Source organism: Stegostoma tigrinum, chromosome 4 (assembly GCF_030684315.1).
Source record: "Stegostoma tigrinum isolate sSteTig4 chromosome 4, sSteTig4.hap1, whole genome shotgun sequence".
NCBI lineage: Eukaryota > Metazoa > Chordata > Chondrichthyes > Orectolobiformes > Stegostomatidae > Stegostoma > Stegostoma tigrinum.
The window spans coordinates 78,423,513-78,448,359 of record NC_081357.1 but is presented as its reverse complement, the minus strand read 5'-3'; the positions used below and the strand labels follow the sequence as shown (position 1 = coordinate 78,448,359).

Sequence of the window (24,847 nt, the reverse complement as noted above, 5' to 3'; positions counted from 1 at the left end):
TGTTGATAGAGAGGTACTCTTGTTAGAATATTTGCTATCTTGTAAGTTTAGTATGTTTAAAGTTGAATAGAGAAATGAAAATACTTTTGAACATTATGGAGCAAGTCACTTCAAAGTCCATCAAACCACAGCTTAGTTTATGCCTGGAAATTATTGGTATTAGTATATGATGACTGTCCAGCAGTGGGGGTGGAGAGACAGCTGTACCAGGAACCGATGTGTCATCTAATTGGTACTAGAGTCATAATGGAGGAACAAAATGTTTGATTAATGCATGCCTTTTTAGACCCGTGCACTCAAGGACAAATTTAACTCATTATTATGTTTAAGAATATTAAATCTAGATATTGTGAACTCCACATTTATATTTCGGCCAAAATAAAGTGCACACATTATCTCCAGGAAAAGACTCCATTGAGGTCATGCGGTGTAGCTCGTAAGAGGTAAAGCTGGGACTATGGACAGATTTCAACGGAGAGAGCTCTCCTAGTGTGCTAATCAACATTTAACCCTCAACTATCACCACTGAAACAGATCTGCCTATCTTTTAAAAACACATTTACCTCCATAAAGTCAATGAGGCATACTCATTTTGTTTGTAGTATGCTTTGGGACTTCCATTGTTTCTGAAATACAAAGTGTAAAGGGGAGGTGATGATCTTGTAGTATTGTAGCTGGGTTAGTAATCCAGAGATCCAGGTAATGTTCTGGTGACTTGAGTTTGGTGGAATTTGAATTCAGTAGGAATCTGAAATTTAAAAGTCTAATGATGACCATAATGATGATCGGCATAAAAACCTAGCTGGCTTACAAATATCCTTTTCAAGGGAAGGAAAACCGCTGTCTTGGCTTAGTCTGATGTACATCTCTGTTCTAGACTCTCAGCAATGTGGTTGGTTCTTAACACTCTAACCTGGCAAGTTCAAGAGCAACTAAAGCTGGGCAATAAAGGCTGGCCCAGCCAGCAATTCCTGCATCTCATCGTTTGTTACCTTGCATGAGTAAGCTTCCCACTACTTGCAATAGTTGGTTAATCACGGGTTGAGACACCAGGTCAGTTACCCAAGATTAATGTCTCAAAACTGGTTGGTAGCAGTGCATGTCACACATCTGTGTTTTGGACAAATAGATGAGCTTCAGCAAGCACTTCCAAGTCCTGTGAAGAGCCTTCAAATCTGGTAGCGAAAAAAATGGCCCAACAACAGCATCCTTGCTCAAGCCACTTGACGAGTGCTAACAGTTCAAAGTCATCTCTGCTGGACGGAACATGTTGTCCATATGCTCACTAAAGACTCCCAGAGCAACTGCTCTTCTTGGACCACAGTTCAAGCAAGAGACTTAGAACATTTGAAGTTCTGAAGGGATGTTCTCTAAGTGTCTCCTCTTGTGGTCACCAACATAACAGGTAATAGCTGCAGCCCAATCAATTCACTTGATGTGACATAATATTAAATGACTAAATGCACAAGTATTGGGAGACAATGGTAGCTAGGATGTAGTGCTGAAGATATGTCTCGTAGAACATCTGTGCTTTAGGACATTTCAGTATCCTGAAAGTCACCATTAACTGGAAACTAAGCTAGACCAACAATGTACATACTGTGGCTACAAATGCAGGCTAGAAATTCTGTTGGGAGTAGCCTGACTTCTGACTCCACGATGCTTGCATATCATATGGAAGATACGTGCACGTGTGTGATGGAATACTTCTCACTTGCCTGATTGAGTGCTGTTACAAAGTCACTCAAACTATACTGGAAAAATATCCTGCTTGATTGACACAACATCTTCCAAATTCACTGCCACTGTACCTGGCCCAAATTGGTAGCATTGACTACCATCTGCAAGATGTGCTGTCGGACCCCACCAAGGCTCCTCCAATCGCACCTACCAAACTCATGATTTTGGCTACCGAGAAACATCAAGGCAGCAGTTGTATGGGAACATTGCCACGTGTAAATTTCCCTTTGAGCTGCAAACCAGTTTGACTTGAAACTGGCTTGCAGTTCCTTCAGTGACAATGGGAATTGCAGATGCTGGAGAATCCAAGATAACAAAGTGTGAAGCTGGATGAACACAGCAGGCCAAGCAGCATCTCAGGAGCACAAAAGCTGACGTTTTAGGCCTAGACTCTTCATCAAAGAGGGGGATGGGGAGGTGGTTCTGGAATAAATAGGGAGAGAGGGGGAGGCGGACCGAAGATGGAGAGAAAAGAAGATGGGTGGAGAGGAGAGTATAGGTAGGGAGGGGATAGGTCAGTCCAGGGAAGACGGACAGGTCAAGGAGGGGGGGATGAGGTGGTAGGTAGGGAATGGAGGTGGGAGGAAGGGATGGGTGAGAGGAAGAACAGGTTAGGGGAGCGGAGACAGGCTGGGCTGGTTTTGGGATGCAGTGGGGGAGGGGGAGATTTTGAAGCTGGTGAAGTCCACATTGATACCATTGGGTTGCAGGGTTCCCAAGTGGAATATGAGTTGCTGTTCTTGCAACCTTCGGGTGGCATCATTGTGGCACTGCAGGAGGCCCATGATGGACATGTCGTCTGAGGAATGGGAGGGGGAGTTAAAATAGTTCGCGACTGGGAGGTGCAGTTGTTTATTGCGAACCGAGCGGAGGTGTTCTGCAAAGCGGTCCCCAAGCCTCCGCTTCGTCTCCCCAATGTAGAGGAAGCCACACCGGGTACAATGGATGCAGTATACCACATTGGCAGATGTGCAGGTGAACATCCGCTTAATATGGAAAGTCATAGACAAAGGGGGTGGCCATGGGTACCCGCATGGACCCAAGCTATGCCTGCCTCTTTGTAGGTTATGTGGAACAGTCCCTCTTCCGCATCTACACAGGCCCCAAACCCCACCTCTTCCTCTGTTATGATGACTCTATCGGCGCCACCTCTTGCTCCCCAGAGGAGCTCAAACAGTTCATCCACTTCACCAACACCTTCCATCCCAACCTCAAGTTCACCTGGGCCATCTCCAACACATCCCTCACCTTCCTGGACCTCTCGGTCTCCATGTCAGGTAACCAGCTAGAAACTGACGTCCATTTCAAACCCACTGACTCCCACAGCTATCTAGAATACACCTCCTCCCACCCACCCTCCTGCAAAAATTCCATCCCCTATTCCCAATTCCTCCACCTCCGCCACATCTGCTGCCAGGATGAGGCATTCCACTCCTGCACATCCCAGATGTCCACGTTCTTCAAGGACTGCAACTCTTTCCCCCCCCCCCCCCGCAGCAGTCGAGAACGCCCTTGACCGCATTTCCCGCCTTACACCCCACCCCCTCCATAACCGCCCCAAGAGGATCTCCCTCGTTCTCTCATACCACCCCACCAATCTCCGGATACAACGCATCATCCTCCGACACTTCCGCCATCTACGATCTGACCCCACCACCCAAGCCATTTTTCCATCCCCACCCTTGTCTGCCTTCCGGAGAGACCACTCTCTCCGTGACTCCCTTGTCCGCTCCACGCTCCCCTCCAACCCCACCACACCCGGCACCTTCCCCTGCAACCGCAGGAAGTGCTACACTTGCCCCCACACCACCACCTCCCTCATCCCCATCCCGGGCTCCAAGATGACTTTCCATATAGAGCGGATGTTCACCTGCACATCTGCCAATGTGGTATACTGTATCCATTGTACCCGGTATGGCTTCCTCTACATTGGGGAAACCAAGCGGAGGCTTGGGGAACGCTTTGCAGAACACCTCTGCTTGGTTCGCAATAAACAATTGCACCTCCCAGTCGCGAACCATTTTATCTCCCCCTCCCATTCCTCAGACTACATGTCCATCATGGGCTTCCTGCAGTGCCACAATGATGCCACCTGAAGATTGCAGGAACAGCAACTCTTATTCCTCTTTGATACCATTGGGCTGCAGGGTTCCCATGTGGACTTCACCAGCTTCAAAATCTCCCCTTCCCCCACTGCATCCCAAAACCAGCCCAGTTCTCCCCCTCCCCCCACTGCATCACAAACCAGCCCAGCTCTTCCCCTCCCCCCACTGCATCCCGAAACCAGCCCAGCCTGTCTCCGCTTCCCTAACCTGTTCTTCGTCTCACCCATCCCTTCCACCTCGAGCCGCACCTCCATTCCCTACCTACTACCTCATCCCACCTCCTTGACCTGTCCGTCTTCCGTGGAGTAACCTATCCCCTCCCTACCTCCCCACCTATACTCTCCTCTCCACCTATCTTCTTTTCTCTCCAGCTTCGGTCCGCCACCCCTCTCTCCCTATTTATTCCAGAACCCCCTCCCCATCTCCCTCTCTGATGAAGGGTCTAGGCCCGAAACATCGGTGGTGGGGTTGGAGGGGAGTGTGGAGCGGACAAGGGAGTCACGGAGAGAGTGGTCTCTCCGGAAGGCAGACAAGGGTGGGGATGGAAAAATGGCTTGGGTGGTGGGGTCAGATTTTGTGCTCCTGAGATGCTGCTTGGCCTGCTGTGTTCATCCAGCTTCGCACTTTGTTATCCTGCAGTTCCTTCAATGTCGTCAGGACCAAAATCTAGAAGCCCTTTTCTGATAGCACTGTCCTAACTAGCATTCCCTTTTAAGCCGCACTGCAGTGTAGCTGTTTAGAGGTTCTATGTACATTGTGGCTTTCCTTTGCATTGGCTTCCAATTTTAGGAGCCGTTGCTGAACATGGACCTTGGAGAGCCATGCAGCATAAGAAGTCAAGAGAGAATGTAGGTTTCTCCATTCAAGGACTACAGCGGTTTGAGACTGGAGCTCAACATCCTGTTGCCCAGGACAATTGGGAATTGCCCAGCCAGCAATGCCCACGTCATGTAGATTAAAAATGAAGCTGTGATGCCGACCAACTCTACCAGCATTATTGTGGTACGGGTATGTATTTATTTATTTAATAATGTAAGAAATAAAGGAGGCTTTACTGTGCGCTGTTCACCAAAAGCAGGACCAATTCCTATTCAGACAGTTATTCTACCTAAATCAACTATGTATTGGAAATAATTATCAGTCGTGCTATCAGGCAGAACATGCTCATCAAGCTCTCCTTTGCCTCCACTCTAACCACTTGGCTACTGGCTTCATTATAACTTACGGCCAAAAATAGATATGACAGCCATATTCTTGAGCTACTACTGATAAACCTTGCTACCAAGGTCGTATTAAAGAAAGTGTGACATTTAGAACCCTGGGTAATGTGGAAATCTGTTGAGATTAACAGCATTCACCTGTGATTTGGTAATACCTGGCAGAATTAAAAATGTTTGTAGCTTTCGTATTAAGATGTCACAGCAAATGTTCCTAAGTGTTCTTAATTCAACTGTGCAGCTGTTTCATCAGTAAAAAGTTGTCTTCTGCAACAGAAGGTCAGAAGTGGGGATATTTGCTGAAAGCTGCTTGATTCGATTCCTCACATCTTAAAGCAGTCCACGTCAGTATATTGCAACAACAATCTATCACTTGCCTATGTGTGTTTTTAGTTGTACACACCACCCATTCCCAGCATTCACCCACCCTCCTCTTTCTTATCTATTACATATGTCTTGTTCTTCTCAATGTATCTTAGACAAACCCCACATATCTGATACTGCAGTGGTTTCTTGTCAACTCTTCCCCTCTTGAAACTCCACTCCATGGCTTGTATCCCAGTGCAGTCTGTTCATGGTCATTACAGATGTACTAGCCATTTTCTGAAGGTGTCAACGTCTTGCAGCTGCAAAAGACTTCCCGTTATCTTTTATAACCAAACCATCAAGCTTGTTGGGTTGAATTCAGAACAGATTGTACAACTTCCTTTATTCCTCCATTTTTGCTTGAAACTGAGAGTTATAAAAATTGCACATTTTAAACTTTGTTTTTGTAACAAAAACAATAATGCAAAATGAGAATAGTGGAGTTGAATTTCAGCCATGATCTTAGGCAATGCTGGAACAGCTTTAGCAACTGTGACCTGCTTCTCCACACCCCCCCACCCCCTTCTTCCTGAAAGCTTCCAACAAACTCAAAACACAGTTCAGGATTAGTTTAACTTTCTGTCACCTCTGATAAACCACCATGGTTGCAGTCTAATTCTTCTTGTTCTTTTCAGGTATGATTTCTTTAAGTGCATAGCCTGCTTAATTTATTTGGTGTGGTCATACAGTACAATAATTCAAAAGAGGGATGATTTGTGCCTAGTCTGCATATGGATTTTGAGTTGCTGCACAACTTAACACACACAACAAATATGTTCCCTCTGTCAGGAGGGTATATTTCAGAAAGTTGTGAAGGCTTGTTTGGTACCAGCCATGATCACTACTTGAATGATCAAAAAAGCTAGTATGTGGGAACAACATAATCATCAAATTCTCCATAATTATGATTGGACCACCTTTGTAGATCTTCACTCCTTGTGATAATACTTTAGAACGTCCAGCATTGTCCTGTCAGAGCAACTGAATACTCATAATGTGGATAATGATAATTCTGCTCATAAGAACTGTTGCACGATAGCTGAATTTAGTTTCTCCAAGGGTACCCCTTTTGCATTTATATGGATCTTTCACAACCTCAGGACATTCCAGAAGAAGCACCCTTTGAAGTACAGTCTGAGTGGTTTGTAAGAAATATATCTACATTTCATTCACAAAGCACCCATAAACAGCAATGTTATGATGTCCAGATCGAGATTGAGTGAGATATTGGCCAGGGCACCAGCGAGGACTGTTTTCCACTTGTGCCCTCGTATTTTATATTCACTGAAGAGGGCATTATTCTTTGACATTCAGTGTAAAATTGATTATGATGTTGATAAATGTTACACTGATTACCATTGTGACGCCTGATATGATTTTATCCAAGTTTTCAGTGTGTTAATCCTTTGTTTTCCAAATTCTGAAATAGTGGACTAATCAGTTTACTGCATTTTAAGGTGCTTGTTGCTGAGATGAATGGAAATAATTTTTGAAATGTAGTGAAGTTAGTTGGTAGACTGAATGCAGATTTGATTGCAGAAACTAATATTTTTTGTTAACAGATAACAATTTTGCTAAATCAGCTTTCTGAAGCAAGTTCAGTCCCTCTGTCTGTGTCTGAAAGCTACCTGAATCTGAGCTTCTCTAAAGCAAAGGAAGTAGTTTCATATTTCTCTAACTACAACAAATGTGTCATTTTTTTTGACACTGGTATTTTCTTATAGCTTCACTTTTCACTGAACTGATATTCTTCGTCTACATAGATAGTAGGAACTGCAGATGCTGGAGAATCTGAGATAACAAGGTTTAGAACTGGATGAACACAGCAAGCCGAGCAGGAAAGCTGGCGTTTTGGGCTTAGACCCCTCTTCTAGGCCCAAAACATCAGCCTTCCTGCTCCTCTGTTGCTTGGCCTGCTGTATTCATCCAGCTCTACACCTTGTTATCTCTCTCCTTCATCTACATGCAGGCTACCAATGCTCAATGTTCCAAATAAGAATTTAGAGGTGGTTTTCAAATTTAAAAGATGAAGATAATTCTTCCAGAAACATTTTCTTTTAATCTGCCATGCAATGCATTGAAGTGCTAGCACTGGAAGAAGCTAGTTACTAGGGACTCAGCTCAATCCAGGCCCTTCTCAGGACCTAACTACACAAACATATGACATGAAGGACTTTTATGATACAGCAATAGAGCCCCCTATCTTAAGACCAAATAGCCTGAGCTTAAGTCCCATCATAACCACAGGTGTGTCATAATATGTCTGAGCAGGTTGATTTTTAGAAATAAATCTCCAAAGAGAAAACTATCATTGTCCAATGAGTTGTCCCTCTGCGCTTGAACATATCCCTAATTTATTCAGTGAACACTGCTGTGTGTTGTGACAGTGCAAAGTTGTTGCGTGATGCACTGTTAATTATTATTTCCCAAAATAGTGTCTTCCTCCTTGAGAGTCAGGACCCTATGCAGGGTCACAAGCTGAAATTTTGGAGCTGAGTGTGGCCATTCACGCTTGAGCTGTGGAGCTCTGACTGAGCTAGAACGGCTGTAATCCTACTCTAATGGACTGTCTGAATTCTCACTGAGGGATCAGTTAGCTCAGTTGGCTGGACTGCCAGATTGTGATCAAAGTGATGCCAATAGCATGGATTCAGTTCTCACACGATTTGAAGTAACCATGAAGGACTCCCCAACGCCTTCCTTTTGCTGGAGGTGTGGTGACCCTTCGGTTAAACCACTGCTAGTCATTGCTCACTCTAATGAGTCCAGAAGGACGGCAACAACTTTACCCTTACTTCTCACTAAAGTATTGTGACAATTTTAAAATCTGAAAATAGGGCTACAGTGTGAAAAATGCTGGGAAGCACTGTTGCAGAAACTCAAAATACTCATTACTGTGCTCAAAATGCTGGCACTTCATTGTGTTATTCCTCATAGTACTCTGTGGCTAATCTCGCACAGTAGCGGAGTGTAGTGCAGCAGTAAATATGGCATCCTCGATACAATTGCTCAATTATTTGCTCTTAATGCTTTACGAATAATGGAATTCTATAGCATACCCTATAACAGTTGAGAGAGGAGACTTTTTGACATAGCTTTCGACTGGATTTGACCTGGATGTTTAGACATTAAAACAATCCATTTGTTAACCAGTATGTAAGAGCTTATATTGTGGCAACAGAGTGGATTAGACAATTTGAAATTTAAAAATAAAAGATATTACAGTGAGCCCATTGACTAAGTAGCTTGGTCTTGTGTATACTTTAGGTTGTAAGTCGAGGGTTTTCTAAAAGCTGCCCAAAGATGCCAACTTGCCTGTTACCATGTGCTTACTATGTAGCAGCAGATGTTGGGAACTGCTACTCTATTCTCATATTCTATCTTTTTTATCCTTACTTTCCTCCCTACTTACCTTCACATCTGATTGGATTGGCCTGGCCTTTATTTGACAATTTCAATTAATATACATCATACAGCACCTTCTTTTGTTTCTATTCCAATCTCTAACTCCCTCATCATCCAAGGGGTGTTGGCTGTAGTTGCTGAAAATCAACTCAGCTGTCATTTTGATCTAACTAATTCCATGGAATCACCATCACAAACTTTTATCTTATGATGACTTCATTTTACGTTAACAGGAAAACTCTGTTATTGAATTGCTGGTATTAAATACAATAAGGTGTTCAACAAGGGTCCCCATGGTAGACTGGTTAGAAAGGTTAGATCACATGGAACAAGGGGAGAACTAACCATTTGGATATAGAACCTGCTTGAAGGTAGGAGACGGAGGGTGGTTGAGGAGCATTGCTTTTCACACTGGAGGCCTATGACCAGCGATGTGCCACAAGGATTGGTGTTGGGTCTGCTGCTTTTCATTACAGAATATAAATGATTTGGATGTGAACATAAACAGTGTGGGTAGTAAGTTTGCAGATGACACCAAAATTGGCGGTGTAGTGGACAGCCGAAAAGGTTACCTTAGAATACAACGATCAGATAGTCCGGTTTGCTGAGGAGTGGTAAATGGAGTTTAATTTATTTAGATAACTGTGAAGTATTACGTTTTGGGAAAGGCAAATCAGGGCAGGATTTATACTCCAAGTGGTAAGGTCCTGGGGAGTGTTGCTGAACAAAGAAACCTAAGGTGTGCAGATTCATTGCTCCTTGAAAGTGGAGTTGCAGGTGGACAGAGTAGTGAAGAAGGCATTTGGCATTCTTACCTTTATTGGTCAGTCCATTGATTTATAGGAGTTGAGAGGTCATGTGGCTGTACAAGATCTTTTGTTAGTCCAGTTTTGGAATGTTACTGTCAATTCTGGTCTCCCTGCTCTCGGAAGGATATTGTGAAACCAGACCCATCCCCTTATACACTCACCTAATTTACACACCCCTGAACACTACAGGCAATTTAGCATGGTCAGTCCACCTAACATGCACATCTTTGAACTATGAGAGGAAACCCACACAGACCCTGGTGAGAATGTACAAACTTCACACAGTCGCCCAAGGATGGAATCGAACCCAGGAACCTGGTGCTGTGGGGCAGCAGTGCTAACCACTATGCCACTATGCTGCCCTTAAAGTTTTTTTTGTATTTCACTTGTACTTCCTGTTTTGTGCATCAGTGTATGTTCATGATTGCATTTGTTTGAAGTAATTTTTGTCTTTTGTAATAAACTGAATAGTTATGGCACTATTTTATACAGTGAGTTTGCCTTTTACAGCGTTTTTATATTTTGATATATGTGTATATCCACTCTCAACCGTGTATGTAATGAAAATAAAAGGTCTGAATAGTTGTTAACTTATTTTCCCTCACCTTACTCCAGAAAGAAAAGTGTATTTCATTGTATCCTCAGGAATGATGATGGGACTCTGATTGAATAATTGGCCTTCATCAGAGTGGACTGTAAAGAAATTGGCAAGTTACAAGGGAAAGAGGTAGACAGTTGGACTGACTAACTATTTATGACAATGCTGGAAAAGATTGTCATGCTCAAAAGTGAAAAAGACACAGGTGTAATTTCATGCATCGTAAGAGAGGTCAGAGAGGAAACAGAAGTCCTGAGAACGATCTTTCAAATATCTTTTAAATATCTTTGGAATTATAAATAGTAACAAAGATAATTTCAGATGTAAAAACCTGCTCAAAAGTTGAGAAAGTGTAAAACTAGATAATCATAGACCAGTTATTCCAACAATAGAGTTAGGTTCTAGAGACCTTAATTTGCAGACAGTCCCCAGTTTACAAATGTCTGGTTTACGAATGCTTGTATGCAATTGTCCCACATGGGTATAATTTTAAAGATCTGACATACGAACATATTTCTTATGGACTGCTACTTTTATATTATTCTGCATTAGGTTTCAACTTGCGTATAAATCAAATTGTGAACACGCTGAGGATTGGAGCCCGTTTGCAACCCAGAGATTGCCTATATTCATTTATGACACCTAGCATAACCTGTAATAGACAGAACTATGTCTAGCAAATGTACAAGTTCTTTTTCGAAGTAATAGAAGGTATTAATAAAGCAAATGCAGTGGATGCTACGTGCATTGATTTTCGAAGACATGTGGTGTCACATAGTTTTAATATCTAGTTGAAAAGTTTAAGTGTCACATAGTATAGGCCATAATTAATGCTCAGAATGGAATTTTTGATCAGATGGAATGGTTGCATAATGGTTATGCTTCAGAACAAGTAATCTAGAGGCCTGAACTCATGATCTTGTGACATGAGTTTAAATCCAGCAGCTGGAGACTATGAATTCACTTTTTCTCAACCAATTGGAAAAGCAAAACTAATAATGGTAATGAGTACAACTACTGATTCATTAATAACACTGAGGTAAGGAAGTCTGCAGTTCTAATCTGACCTGGTTGAGATATGACTCCAGACTGCCCACGGTGGGCATTTTTTCTTAATTTCTCTCTTAAAAAGATCTGGCAAGTTGTTCATTCAAATACCTTTAAATATTGGCCTTGCCAGTAATCCCTAACATCCCATGATGCTTGGTTGACAATGCAAGCTGTGAACCAGACTGGATATAGAAACTTCAGAGACAAAGTGGGAAGAGATTGAAAAGCAAACAGAGGATATGAGAGCTAAAATATAAAGAAATCCAAGAATGTTTTGTGGACAGATAAACAGCAAAAGGTGATCAAAGCATCAGAGTTTTTGCTTTTGCTTGGTAAGATGAGGAGTAGGGTCAATTAGGGATGAAAAGATGGGTTTATGCATGCAGACAGAATGTTTGCGGTACTTAGTGGCTACTTTGCATCTACGATTACTGAAAAATAACATGTAGTTCATGTTATCAGAATGAATGACGAGGTAGTTGAGTCATTGGATGGACTAAAATTTGTTCGAGGTATTACAAAGGCCAGCTGCACTTAAAGCTTAATATCACCAGGGCCAGATTAGACACATCTTTGGTTCGTGCTTCTACAAATTCCACTCCTGCTTCACTCAGCAGTCAATGATGTTAAATACCTGGCTTTAATATAACGGTTGGGGTTCCTTCAGAACTGCTGAACCTCTGAATTCTTTGTCATTTTCGTCCAGACATAGACAGAAGAACTGAGAGTCAACTGAGAGTCTCCAATTTTATTTTTGACCAAATATGACACCAGGAATCCTAAGCAAAATTGGAATTTCACAATAATCAAAGGACAACGTCTTCAATGATTTTAGTCATACCAAGTGCAAAGTAATTTGGTTGTTGCAAACTATGCACATCATGACCAGATGGTGCTGCAAGAGTTCTGCAGGGTACCGCCCAAGACCCAACCATTTTTAGTGGATGTTGCTGATTGCCAATATTCAGTCTCATTTCTGACTTTTCAGATTTGAAAGCAGTTCACGCCCACGTGCAGCTGAACCTGGAAAACCTGCTGGTCTGGATTGATAAGTGGCATGTAACACTTAAGCCAGCTAGACAATGACTATCGCCAATAAGTGAAAGTCTGAATATCTCACTTTGACATTTGTTGACACAACCAAAGCTGAATACCCCACTGTTAACATCATGGGATTATAATAGTTCAGAAACTGAATTTGACTTGACTGCATAAACATAGTGGCTGCAAGAGCATTAGAGGTTGGGAATTTTGTGATGAATTGCTCACCTCTTGACTCTGTAAATCCTGCCCACGTGTTCAGGACACATGTTGGGAGTGTGGTGGAATATCCCACCACTCAAACTTGGTTTGTGAGTACAACTCCATCTAAACAGAAGAAGTTCAATATCATCCAGGACAAAGCAGCCTGCCTGATCAGCACCCTACCTATACCTCACATTAACTCCCTCCATCTCTGATACACTAAGATGCACCATCGCAACTCTGCAAGGCTGTTTCAATGACATTTTAAAACATGTGGCCCCTACTATTTAGTGTAATAAGACTGTCAGTTGTGTGGGAACACCACTATGTGTAAGCTTCCTGCTAAACTCCCCACACTCCTGACTTACAACTCCATCACTGTTTCATCATTGTCATTTCAGCAAAATCTGAGAATTACCTTCTAAGCAGGAATGCATTTGGGTACTTGCATCAGTTGGACTGCAGTGATTCAAGAAAATGACTCACCATAATCTCCTTGAGGACAATTAGTGATGAGCAGCAAATGCTTGCCTTAATGTTGATACCCACTTTCCATGGAAAAAATATATTTTGCAGAAGAACAGGAGATAGAGAGTATAAAAAAAACAAGGAAGTCTTCATAACATACTGGCTTATCCTCCGCTGAAGTATTGTCTTTTGGAAATTTGTGAAGGTATCCTAGTTGCAGGCTGAGTGATTTCAGTTATGTGCATGAATTTATGATGCAGTGGTTATTCTTGCTTAACAAAAGTTTGAGGGGAAAATTTGATAGGAGTGCTCAAAATAATGAGGGGAGCTGGACAGAATAGATGGGAAGAAATTGTTCCCATTGGTGGAAGAGTTGAGAACCAGATGACACCTATTTAAAGTGGTTAGCAAAAGAACTAGAAGTAACTTGAAGAACTGTTCCAACATAGGTAATGTATTCCAGATTCTAAAAATATGCTGGGTGTTATGAAGACAGCTTTAACAGTGGCTTTCAAAATAGAATTTGATTGTTACTTGGAGAGAACATTGGAAGGACTGTAGTTGAAATACCTTAACCGTACTATGATTCTGATTCTGTTCAGTTCCAAACATTCTGTCCAATCCATTTAAATAAAGAGATGGTGTGTTGATGTTTGTTTGTTTGTTTCATGCCTTCCTCCTATCTGACAGATTAAAGAACAGGCTTGTTGGAGTTCAGGTTTTGATTTGTCGGATGTGTCTAAAATGGATTAACGTTCATGTCTGTCAGCTTATTTGATGTGACCCAAAATGTCTTTAATGGGCTTTTATCTTTGGTTGACGGTTATATAGTTCAAGGGCCGTAGCCAACAGAGAACGTGGAGTAACTTTGACTTGCTTGCAGTTCACCGTTTTGGAAAGCACTAAGCAACCTTCCAAAGTCGCACGGGTTGAAAACTCGGAGTACCCATACTTAATGTTTTGAAATCTGAGGGGCGTTTGTAATATTGACTTTTCATTTGCACTAACTCATGTTCATCTCATTGAATCATGCAGCAAAGAATGAAGGGAATATGACCCATCGTGCTTGTGTAACTCTTTAAAAGAACAGTCATGCCTCATCCATTCGGTTTTGTCCATAACCTGGTAAGTTCCTCATCAAATACCTGTCCAACTCCCTATTAAAAAATATTAATAGAATCTTCTGCTACCATCTTTTCAGATAGCATGTTTCTAATCCTGACAAGTTAGAGCAAAAATATTTCTTTTCCTTTCCAGATCTTTTGTCAGTCATTTTAAATTGATCTCCTCCATCTGTTTTACCAAAATCTCTCTGCATCTTGACAACCTCAACTAGGCCATCGTTTTGATCCCCTTTGTCTGAAGGAGAGCAGCCCTAACTCTGCCGCACGGTGCTCATGACTCAAGCCTCCCATCCATGATAATGTGATATACAAAATTGTCCACAGATTTTCACCTGAGGCCTGAACTGGATTTAGTGTGCTTTCTTTCCTTTCATGACTTGTGCCTCAATTTATAAGCCCAGGAACTCATTTGTCACCATTTCAGAATTTGTATATGGGGCACAAAGGTCATCTACAGTTGTCAAAATCATAACTTTTAACAAGAAAAAAAAGTCATCTTTTGGTTGATAGGCTGAGCCTCAATTTATTGGTGTGTATATTCAGTCCACCAACTGAAGATGAGGAGAAATACAGTGACGGTCCATTAAACCAAAATACAGCAGCCAGGGTTCTCTGTTTGAATTTTAGATCTTACTCTTGTTCAGCAAAATACTAGAAAGATGAAGACAAAACTTCAATAGAAGGTAGGTAAGGCTTTTAAAACTGAACCTGTGTTGAGTCTTTATTGTTAAATCCAAACACACAATTGTGACTGCTATTGCATTTGTTCAGCCAAAGTCAAAACCCCCAAACAAAATAGATTGTGATTAATCACAATCAAGTGACTGCAGGAACATAAGTTACTTATTGTGCAATATGTATCAAAGAAATATTCATATCATAGGAAGAATAAGAGAATTCGATTCATTCTGTTTCCTTCTGGAAAAGTAGATTTCCACAAAGTGTCTGCAAAGCCAGCAGAGTTCAGGTTGGTAACTTGGAGTGGGATTTTGAGGTCAAATTCGCAATTGTAAGTTGACGTTCAATTGGCTGATAAAATCAAAATTCCTTGTGTAGGAGAGGATTGTTGATGTCAAAGAAATTGAGACAAATGATATTTGCATGTTAGAATAATGAATTTAACAAGATGCAGTCAAAAATGTGGGGGATAATTCGGTTTTCAACTTGATTTGCTTTTGTAATTTGAAGTATAGTTGTATTTTCTGATCAAACTCCTGGTTGTAGATTAGTCATTATTTTAATGTTGCACCATGTTAATAGTTCAACTGTCAATACAAGCTACTTTATTATGCATATTTATATTTTGATGGATCTTTTCAAGAGAAGATGGATTTTGATTGATAACTGGAAGTTAAAAAAAACACCTTTTGATGGTCAACTAGTTCAACAGAAAGAAACTAAAGACAGATTATTGACAGTTAAGCTCGCACACGGTCAGTGCATTGAACTTTTGAATGCTTTTTTGAAAAAATTAACAGCTATCTGATTTCTATCTGATGCCATCTATTTTCTTAGAGCTCATTTTTGTCTGGAAGACAGCAGTTTGCTCTGGAGTCAAGTGCATGTAACAAGGGATTCAGTTTATTGAACAATAAAACATTGTGTAGCAGTGCTGGCTGTGGTATCCTTTGGTCAATGAATAAGAATAGCAACAGGGATACTGGGAAACAAGAACATATATGGAGGAGCAAATTAATTAAACTGATTTGATTCCCAGAAAGGGAATGGTCGTCATTTCTAAGAAGGAAATACTACTACTTGTCAGAGATCCTTGTAAAATGACAGAACAGGCACATTGCATAGCCTTGGTATAAAAATTTGAATATAAAAATAATAGCTATGTCAGGAAGGCATAATTCTAATTTGAATAAACACAAGTTTGTGGATGTTGGAAATCTGACTGTAATTTGTTTCACCTGCAGCAGACCTCTAGAAAATAATTGACAATTAAGCTTGTGTCTCTATCTTGATCAGGTACTTCTAATGGTAACTGTGCAGATGTATTTTGGGGAAAATTAATGGTCACTTATGTAAATGGAAGCTAATTGAGGAAAGCAAGCACAGATGTATGAAGAGTGAATTATGTTTAACTGACTTGCCGAGATTTTTTTTTGAAGATATAAAAGTGAGAGGTGGTAAGGGCAATGGTGAGTATATGTTATGCATGGACTTCCAAAAGGCATTTGTTAAAGTGGCATGCAGCAGACTTGTGGGAAATGTTGGAGCTGATGGAACAGAAAGGACAATTGTAACATGCATATGAAATTGGCCGAGTGACAGGAAATAGCTTTTTGCTAAATAGGTATTTATTGGACAGAGGACAGTGTTGGGATCATTGTTCTTCCTGCTTTATATTTAGGACCTCAACTTTAGTGTACAGGGTGCAATTTTAAAATTTGTGGACCTTTAGAAAATGTGGCAGTATTGTGAATGATAAAGAGGATTGTGTAGAATTTCAAAAGGACATTAGACAAGTTGGTGGAATTGACAGGCTAGTAGCAGATTTCATTTAATGAAGAGTAGTATGAAGTATTTTATGTTTGTAAGTAGAACAAAAAAAGACGTAAAGTAAAGGACACAATTCTAAATTGGGTCCAGGAACAAAGGAACCTGTTTGTAAGTTGACATACATCATTGAAAGTGGCAAAGCAAGTTGAGAAATTGTTTAAACAAAATATTGGTCAAGCTTTGGATGCCGTATGAATCATTAAAGTATAAAAGCAAGGGAGTGTTGCTTTTTATGGAACTTTGATTTGTTTGCAACTGCATTATTGCCTTCTGTCCTGGGTACCACAATTTAGGAAGAGTATAAAGGCATTAGAGAAGGTGGAAAAAAATACAAGAATCATTTTATAGATAACGAGCTTCACCTAGAATCAGCTGCATGGATGGAACATTTTAAATAAATTGGTTTTCCTTGAGTAGGGATATACTTGTGTTAGAGGTATTTCAGATAATCTGGCCCAAGTTGATTCTTAGGATTGGAGATGGTCCTTGTCTGGCTAATGTGAAGTGTGAATGCTACTTGCCACTTATCAGCCAAATTTGGTTGTTGTCCAGGTCTTGCTGCATGTGGACATGGGCACGGACTGCTTCAGTATCCAATTTGTCATGAATAGTGCTGGACATTGTTGATTGATTGAACAGGAATATAGCCACCTCTGACGTTATGACTGAAGGAAGGACTTTGAAGCAGCTGAAGATGTCTAGGCCCTAAGACACTATGCTAAGGAGATTCTGCTGAGATGATTGGTTGCCGGCAAACGCAAACAGCCTTGTTTACATTACTGCATCCACTGGTGAGGTTTCTTATGATTCCTATTGACTTAGTTTTGCATGGGCTCCTTTTGATGGTCTACCAGATCACACATTGTCTTAACGTCCAGGGCAGTTTCTCTTGGCTCATGTTTGGAGTTTAGACCTTTTCTCCATGTTTGGGCCGAAGTTGTAATGAGATAAGGTGCAAATAACCTCGGTGGACCCTAAGCTGAGCATCAGTGAGCCGGTCAGCAGGTCTGGTAACATCAGACCTGTTGAGTTTTTGCAGCAATTCTTGTTTTTGTTTCTGATTTACAACATCTGCACTTCTTTCAGTTTTTATCAGCAAGGCTATTTTTGAGTAAGTATTGTTTGTTAACACTTGATTACATCTTCCATCACTTACAGAGTAAACTTATGGGGCGGTAATCGGCCAGGGTGGATTAGTCCTGCTCTTTAGGACAGGACATACCTGGTTTATTTTCCACATTGTTGGCTTGATACTAATATTCTAACTGTACTAGATCAGCTTGGCTAGGGCAGCGGTTTGTTCGGGACCACAAGTTCATGCCTTAATAACATTCTCGTCATTGTGTCTTGAGTGTGTACTGGATGCAGGCTCCATAGAATTCATTCTAGAAAGAATTGGACTTCATCTGAAAAGGAATAATGTGCAGCTTTGGGAAGATGGGGAATAGCGTTAGGGAAGTGCACATTGAGAGGGATGATGGGCTGAGTGCCTCCTGTACTGTAATGATTCTGTGATGTGTTAGTTCTCAAAAACCATTCTTTGGCCATTTGTTTAAAAAATGTGGTAGGACATTTGTTTAAAAAATGCACATGTGGTCGGAACTAACCATCCACATACTTATAATTGGAGATACTAGTGATTGCTTAGTAGTAATAAAGATGTTAATAATCCAGTAATGCATGAATATACAGTGCCAATCAGTATACCTTAGTGAGTTAATGTTACAGCAATTCTACCTACTTACTCTACAAACAAACTTCCTGTTCCCTCATTAGGAACGATTAAGCTGTTTTTGGCAAGCTGCTGGGTAGTACTACCCTGATTACCTTCTGATATGAGTGCTGGGGTTCTGCCAGAAGCTGTTCCAAATTTCAGCCATCCGTTTTCCAATCTGCAGTGGTTATTTACAAAATCTGCCATGGTGAAAGTTTGATAGCACTGTAACATCGATCCCAACATGGGTGTAGTATGTCAGTATGACATGAAAGTGTTTAATTTTTTTTTAAAGATTTGAGTCCTCTGGAGGAAGCTGGGTCAACATGGAAAAAATGTAAACATTCCAAGAAGTTTGAATTCTTGGTCTAAGCTGAAATTTGAGGTTTCCAAAAAGACTCGAGCATTTTAATTGCTAATAGCTCCATTTTTAACCATAGTAGCTAAAATTAAAATTGGCATAGATTGGTCTTGTAGTAGCTTTTTAATGCCATTTCCGGGCCTCCATTTAATTTCAGCAATTAATAGCTTATTTGAAATCTTAGAATTTTTACAAGTGCTATGGAATAATGTTAAGATTTGGATGACAAATGAAGATGATCGTGGGAAGCAAAGAGGTCAAAAAAAACTTTTATATGCTTTTAATGCTTTTAAATGGTTGGTCCAGTTCACTAGTTGAGGATACTACTGGTAGTGCTGTTGAACACCATGGGGTGATGGCTTTCTTTTGTTGGAGGTAATTAAAGGTAGTTACTGTCACCTCACCTCTAGAATTCAGCTCGCTTGAACATTTTTAGACCAAAGGATAGTGAGCTTTAGAACTGATTTCCCTTAGCAGAACCCAAACTGAATATCAGGGAGTAGGCTTTTGTTGAATTTGGTACAACTTCATAACACTGTCCAAGACATTTTCTGTAACTTCCCTGAAGGTTAAGATGGTGCAGCAGTCATTGGTTGCATTTGTCCTGTTTTACCACATTGTTGGGTAATTGCTTGTGTTGTAGCTGTGCTGGATTGTCTATGACCATGGCTAGTTCTGGAGTAGAAACCTCAGTTCCTTAACTGGAATATTGTCAGGATCTAGAGCTTTTGCAGTATCTGAAGTGTTTGGTTTTGCTTTTGATACCTTATGAAGTGAATCACTTCATCTGAATGCAGACATTTCTGATGTCTGAGACTTCAGTTGAGTCTTCTGACTGAAGATATTTGTGAATATTTCAGCCTTGTCTTTTGTGCTGAAGTGCTGGACTCGTCATTGTTGGATTATGGGGCTACTTGTGTAGCTACCTACTCTTCCGGATACTGCATTGTTCACCGTTATTACGACTGGATGTGGCAGAACTGCAGAACTTTAATTTGATCTGTTTAATGTGGGATTGCTTGCTGCCACTCCAATGTAGTATATATGCAGGTTTACACATCACTTTTAGGTTTATCTGGTGCTGCTCCTGGTGTGCTTTTCTATCAGGATTGAATCCCTCCTTGCTCAAGTCTTCTGTCATTCTACCTACAAGCATTTGCTTTGTCGGAAAATGAAAAGCTATGAAGCTTGGTATATTGAGTTTTCTGTTTCCTTACTTTGAAAATATTTGATGTGTGGTTGCCAATTTGATTTAATGGCCGTGCTGTTTATTAAATGACCCTGGTTTTTGCAAATATCTTTACCTAAGGTCATTATTGAATTAGATTGAAATTGTCACTTCTTTTCATCTCCTTTTCCTACTTTTGGAAAAGAATGTTGCATTGCTCATTTGTTTTTCTAAATAAAGCAAATCAGAACGTTTACATAATAGGCACCCATATAAATCATCATTTGTTTCTTCAACTTGTATAAACTTAGGGCACATATGGGTTGAGGAAATGATATTGGAACGTGTGCTTAGTTAGAGGCATTAAGAAACCAGTTGCGAATATCTATAAAACAGTGCCACAATGTTAGTTGGGATATTGTGTTCAATGTGGAGTACAACATTTTAGGAAGAATATGAATGATTAAGAGAGTAGAGCAAAACATTTAGAATGGTTCCTTTCATGGATAGATTGGAAAAGCTGCAGCTGTTTTTGGGGAAGGTTGAGAGGAGTTTTGGTAGTGTTCAAAATTATGATGTGATTGGGATCAGCAGTATACTGCCTGAAAGGATAGTGGCAGCAGATTGAATAATACTTCACAAAAGGGAATTGGATAAGCAGCTGAAATAGAATACTAGCAGTGTGTTCGAAGAAAGACGAAAGAATGAAACAAGTTAAATTTGCTGTTGTAGACTTAAGGCCACATGGCCACCTTCTTTCTTTGGTTATAACAATTCTTTGACTGCTGATTTTCTAAGAGTTTTTTTACTGCAAGCTTAAAACATTTTCTGCATCTGAAGCATGTTTGTAATTCTCCATTTACAAGCTTGAAAAGTAGGATTTGTCACTCCCAACAACTCTTCTGTTTTTTTTTCATCTGTCTGCTTATTGCTTTCAGAAATATTTTAAGCTTGATGATAAAACTCAAAAACGTTCTTCAGGTTAACTTGTACAACGCCAGCACTAGCAAAATGATTTGAATTGAAGATAGACAATGAATTTGATTAGATTTCGACTAAACACGATAAAGGAAGAGAGCAACAAACTGTCAGTCTATCTTTGTTCGCTTTTCGTTTTTCCTCAAATTAAAAAAAAATTTAAGTTGTCAGGCAAAAAGCAAAACTATGATTGACAGAACTTATATTTTGTTATCTTAGCGTCCTAATTTATGCGTGAGACATACATGCATGCATTTCAAGAAGCACTGAATTCAATATTTGAGGAGTCCTGGACTTTACCTTCAACAGTTGTGATGCCCATCCCATCCCGGTCTCCTCACTGCTGACAGAGAATAGAAATTCATCATACTTGTACACCTTAACTAAATTTCATCGGAAGTCATTTTGGTCTTTGATTTTGGTAACTGTATCCTGTATTGACAAACTCCAGGATCCCCACTCAAGTGGTAACGATGATGAGGCTGCCTGCCACATGCTGCTCTTGGTACTGCTATCGACCAGGTATCACCTCCAGTCAATACATTATGGATTCTGACTTGCTAAGGACTCAGAGTGGAATCATCATGGTTTTAAAAATGAATTGTACAGGTAAACAGTGAAATCTAGTGAAAATCATTACTTGAAATTTTCAGAAAATAATAGAAGGGCTGTCAATCTTGATTCCAAAAATCCAGAATGAACATATCTTAGTGCATTATGCAGAAATGGATTTTTACACATTCATTCACTGCAAATTAGTAGTCCTAGTGTTATCTTCCAAATTGAATAAGACCCGGATGCTAATAAAACTGCATTTTGAATCATTGTGAGCATGTCTACAAGATTTTTTTTCTGCTGATGTAGCTCCAGTGTAAATTAAGCCTGAACCTTAAGAGTGAAAAGCTTGAGGAGCTTCTTGTCTGCTGCACTTCAGAATCTATTCAATTTTTGACATTCAAATTGCATTGCACAAGTTTGGTGTTATTGTTAGGCAGAAACCGCTTCCTACATTGGTGATCTTTTGTGTCCATGTACAATTCTCATATTTCAAAATTAGATTAGAATGCCAGATCCTATCGACTTGTGAATTCAATTTTAAGGAAAAATGCCGGTCACTGAGTTTCATCAGATGTTTTTATGGGTATGTGTATAATTAAGTTTTTTTTTATTTCTTTAACTAGGTTATGTATAATAGTAAAGCAGGTTTTCAAAAATAACCTGTTTTATTGCGTTAGGATTATTTATGTTTTAGGTTGGTATTGTTTTAAAAAAGAATGCCCTGCTTAGTTTGCATTGATATTTATGACTAATTTGCTCAGAACTTACGAGGTACTTTTAGCACAAACATAGCTAATAAAGTGGATTAAATGACTACAGAATATATGGTGCCGTCTTCACTTTAAAACAATTAAAACCAAAACCTTGTCAAAACTGGCTTGCTCAAAGAAAAGTAGCAGGTGATTAGTTTGAGGATTTGTTTCCTTGTGATTGGTCAAATGTATTATAGGCAGTGATTTGGTTCTCCATCATATGAAGACCAGCTGTGTTCATTGATTTTAGTTACAGCAGCTGATGTTCTGTTATACAGTGTTACACTGTTCTACAAAGATATTCACTGGGGGACTAGTTTTTGCATGTGCTTAAATCAGCCAAATCCATTTCTGCATGAGCAACAAGGCTTAACATATGTTGTGAATATGTTGTTAGTTTATCTGTTGAGCCCAGGCTCGTCCTTTGTCAAAATCTTTCGCTAAGTGGTTAAAAAGAAGTGGTTCTCCTATTTGATGTCTTGTTTTTTGTGACCATCTTCTATCTTTATCAGTGCTTTGACTCCATTTTACATGCTAGAAGTATGATGTGTTAAGTAAGCATTATTGAGTGATTCATGCAAAGATAGTTGTGTACTTCTCTTGCTTTTAAACATCAAATGTTCTGCTCTAGACTATGTAGTGATTAGTGAAAGTATCTGCTGTGGAATTTTAGGCTGTCTATGGAACTTAAAGGCATTGCAATGGTCAAGCCTTTGCCAGCTTTTGAAATTAAAGCCTCCTATGTGAATATTTGACGTCAGAATCCTGCCAGTGGTGTGGTTGCAGCTATTGATAAGTAAATGATATTTGGGACTTCAGTAACCATTTAAGTAGATGTAACTTTTCAGTACAACTCGAATTCAAAGTATTGGCTTTGGGCTTTGAAAGAAAGCATTAAATAACCTGTGTGGTCCAGTTTTTAAAGAAAAGACAACACCTGACCAGTCACTGTATGCCTGGCCTTGAGCTTAATCAGCTATGGTCAGAAGTCACAAGACGCCAGGTTATAGTCCTACAGATTTATTTGAAATCACAAGGTTTTGGAGTGCTGCACATTCATTAGATGAAGTGAAGAAAAGCATACAGACACAGAATTTATAAGCAGAGAGATTAAAAGACCACACAAATGGTGTGAGTGAAGTGTTGAATAATAAGTCTCTGCAGGTGATCAAAAGTATTAGACTGTGTGAGTGAAGTGTCAACAGCTGAATAGTAAGTAAGGAGATGACCTATAATCCAATTAATTGCGGCAGAGAGATAACTACAAAATGTTTAAAAATAAGGTGGTGCTAGAGACAAATCAAAAGGGTGGAATAACACAATAGGTATAAGAGCAAAATGCCGAGGGTCTAACTAAAGTAATACATAATCCAAGACGGTACAAAGTAATTAAGGTAGAGAGATCATAACTTGTTATGAAGGTGCTGGTGTTAAAACAAGACGGTAAGGAAGATTCTACAAATACAGAAGAGTATGGTGGTATTACCTGAGCACAATATGAACCCAAGGTCACAGTTGAGGCCATCTTCATGGGTATGGAACTTGCCTATCAGTTTGATTGGCAATTCTGAGTTGTTGTGTATCTCAAAGGTCACCTTGGAGGATGCTTACCCAGAGATTAAAAACTGAATGTCCTGGACTGCTGAAGTGCCCCCCACTGGGAGGGAGCATTCCTGTCTGGCGCATTCTGGCTGCATGGTCTCACCAATGTACCATGCCTTGGGACATCCTCACCTGCAGCATATGAGGCAGACAACATTGGTTGAGTCATATGAATATCTTTCATGTATGGTGGGCGGTGTTCCCATGTGACCAGCTCAGCTAAGCTTGCCATTTACCAGTTCCTGTTGCATCTCCACGCCAACCGTAGTCTAATCAGCACTCTCTTCTCATGCTATGTAAATTGATGCTTCATTTCTAGGTTTGACTTCTTGTATTGCCATCCTGCTAAGTGCCCTGCAAAACCTTCAGCTTTTTGTTTAATTATCATAATGGATACAGAACATCTTCAAATAATTTAAATGTCATATGAAAAGTGATGAAGTGATTACTTTTTCACTAGAAATTCAGATGTGAGAATTGACTTGTGGTACGTGTCAGAAGCTAAAATTAAAAACATACTTCCGTGTCTTCCGTTGATTTTATTTTCCAGTATTTAATTTCAGAAAGATCAATGCTGCTTTTGTAAAATGTTTGATAGGGACAAAGGAGTTGTCCCATGAATTAGTTCGCAGTTGCTGTAATGTTCAACACAAAAAGGATATATCAAGAATGACTTGGGAACTGTAATTTTACATTTTTGTCGCCTTGCTTAAATAGGTGTGACTGATGGAAACTCAGTAACATTTTAACTCAAATAATTTATTCTTTAACTCTCAGAATATTCGATATGAAGCATACATTTATTGCAGCATTTACTTATTTCATCAAACTTAACCTGAACTTTAACTTTTCATTTAACTTCACTTTACCTTAGGGTTAAATGTGAATTAAGTTAAGCTAACTCTTTCTTCACCTCTAAGTTTTTGGCGTGAAATAAACGCTACCCTGATTTGAGAGAAGTGACCAACTTTGTTCTCCATGTAGATCTTGCCTTCTGATTCTTTGTTCTTACTGAAAGTGCCTACAAGGCATGTGCTTTTCAAATGTGTCTTGGGGGCTTCTCAGAAAATTTTCTTTGT

The 24,847-nt window shown here is 40.0% G+C and overlaps 1 protein-coding gene and 1 long non-coding RNA gene across 3 annotated transcripts in view; both read left to right on the top strand.

Annotated features, from left to right (window-relative positions):
- LOC125452426 (XK-related protein 6-like) overlaps positions 1–24,847 on the top strand; it is a 452,844-nt gene that overhangs the window by 40,783 nt on the left and 387,214 nt on the right. The window lies entirely within an intron of this gene.
- LOC132205988 (uncharacterized) overlaps positions 1–24,847 on the top strand; it is a 37,820-nt gene that overhangs the window by 7,332 nt on the left and 5,641 nt on the right. The window lies entirely within an intron of this gene.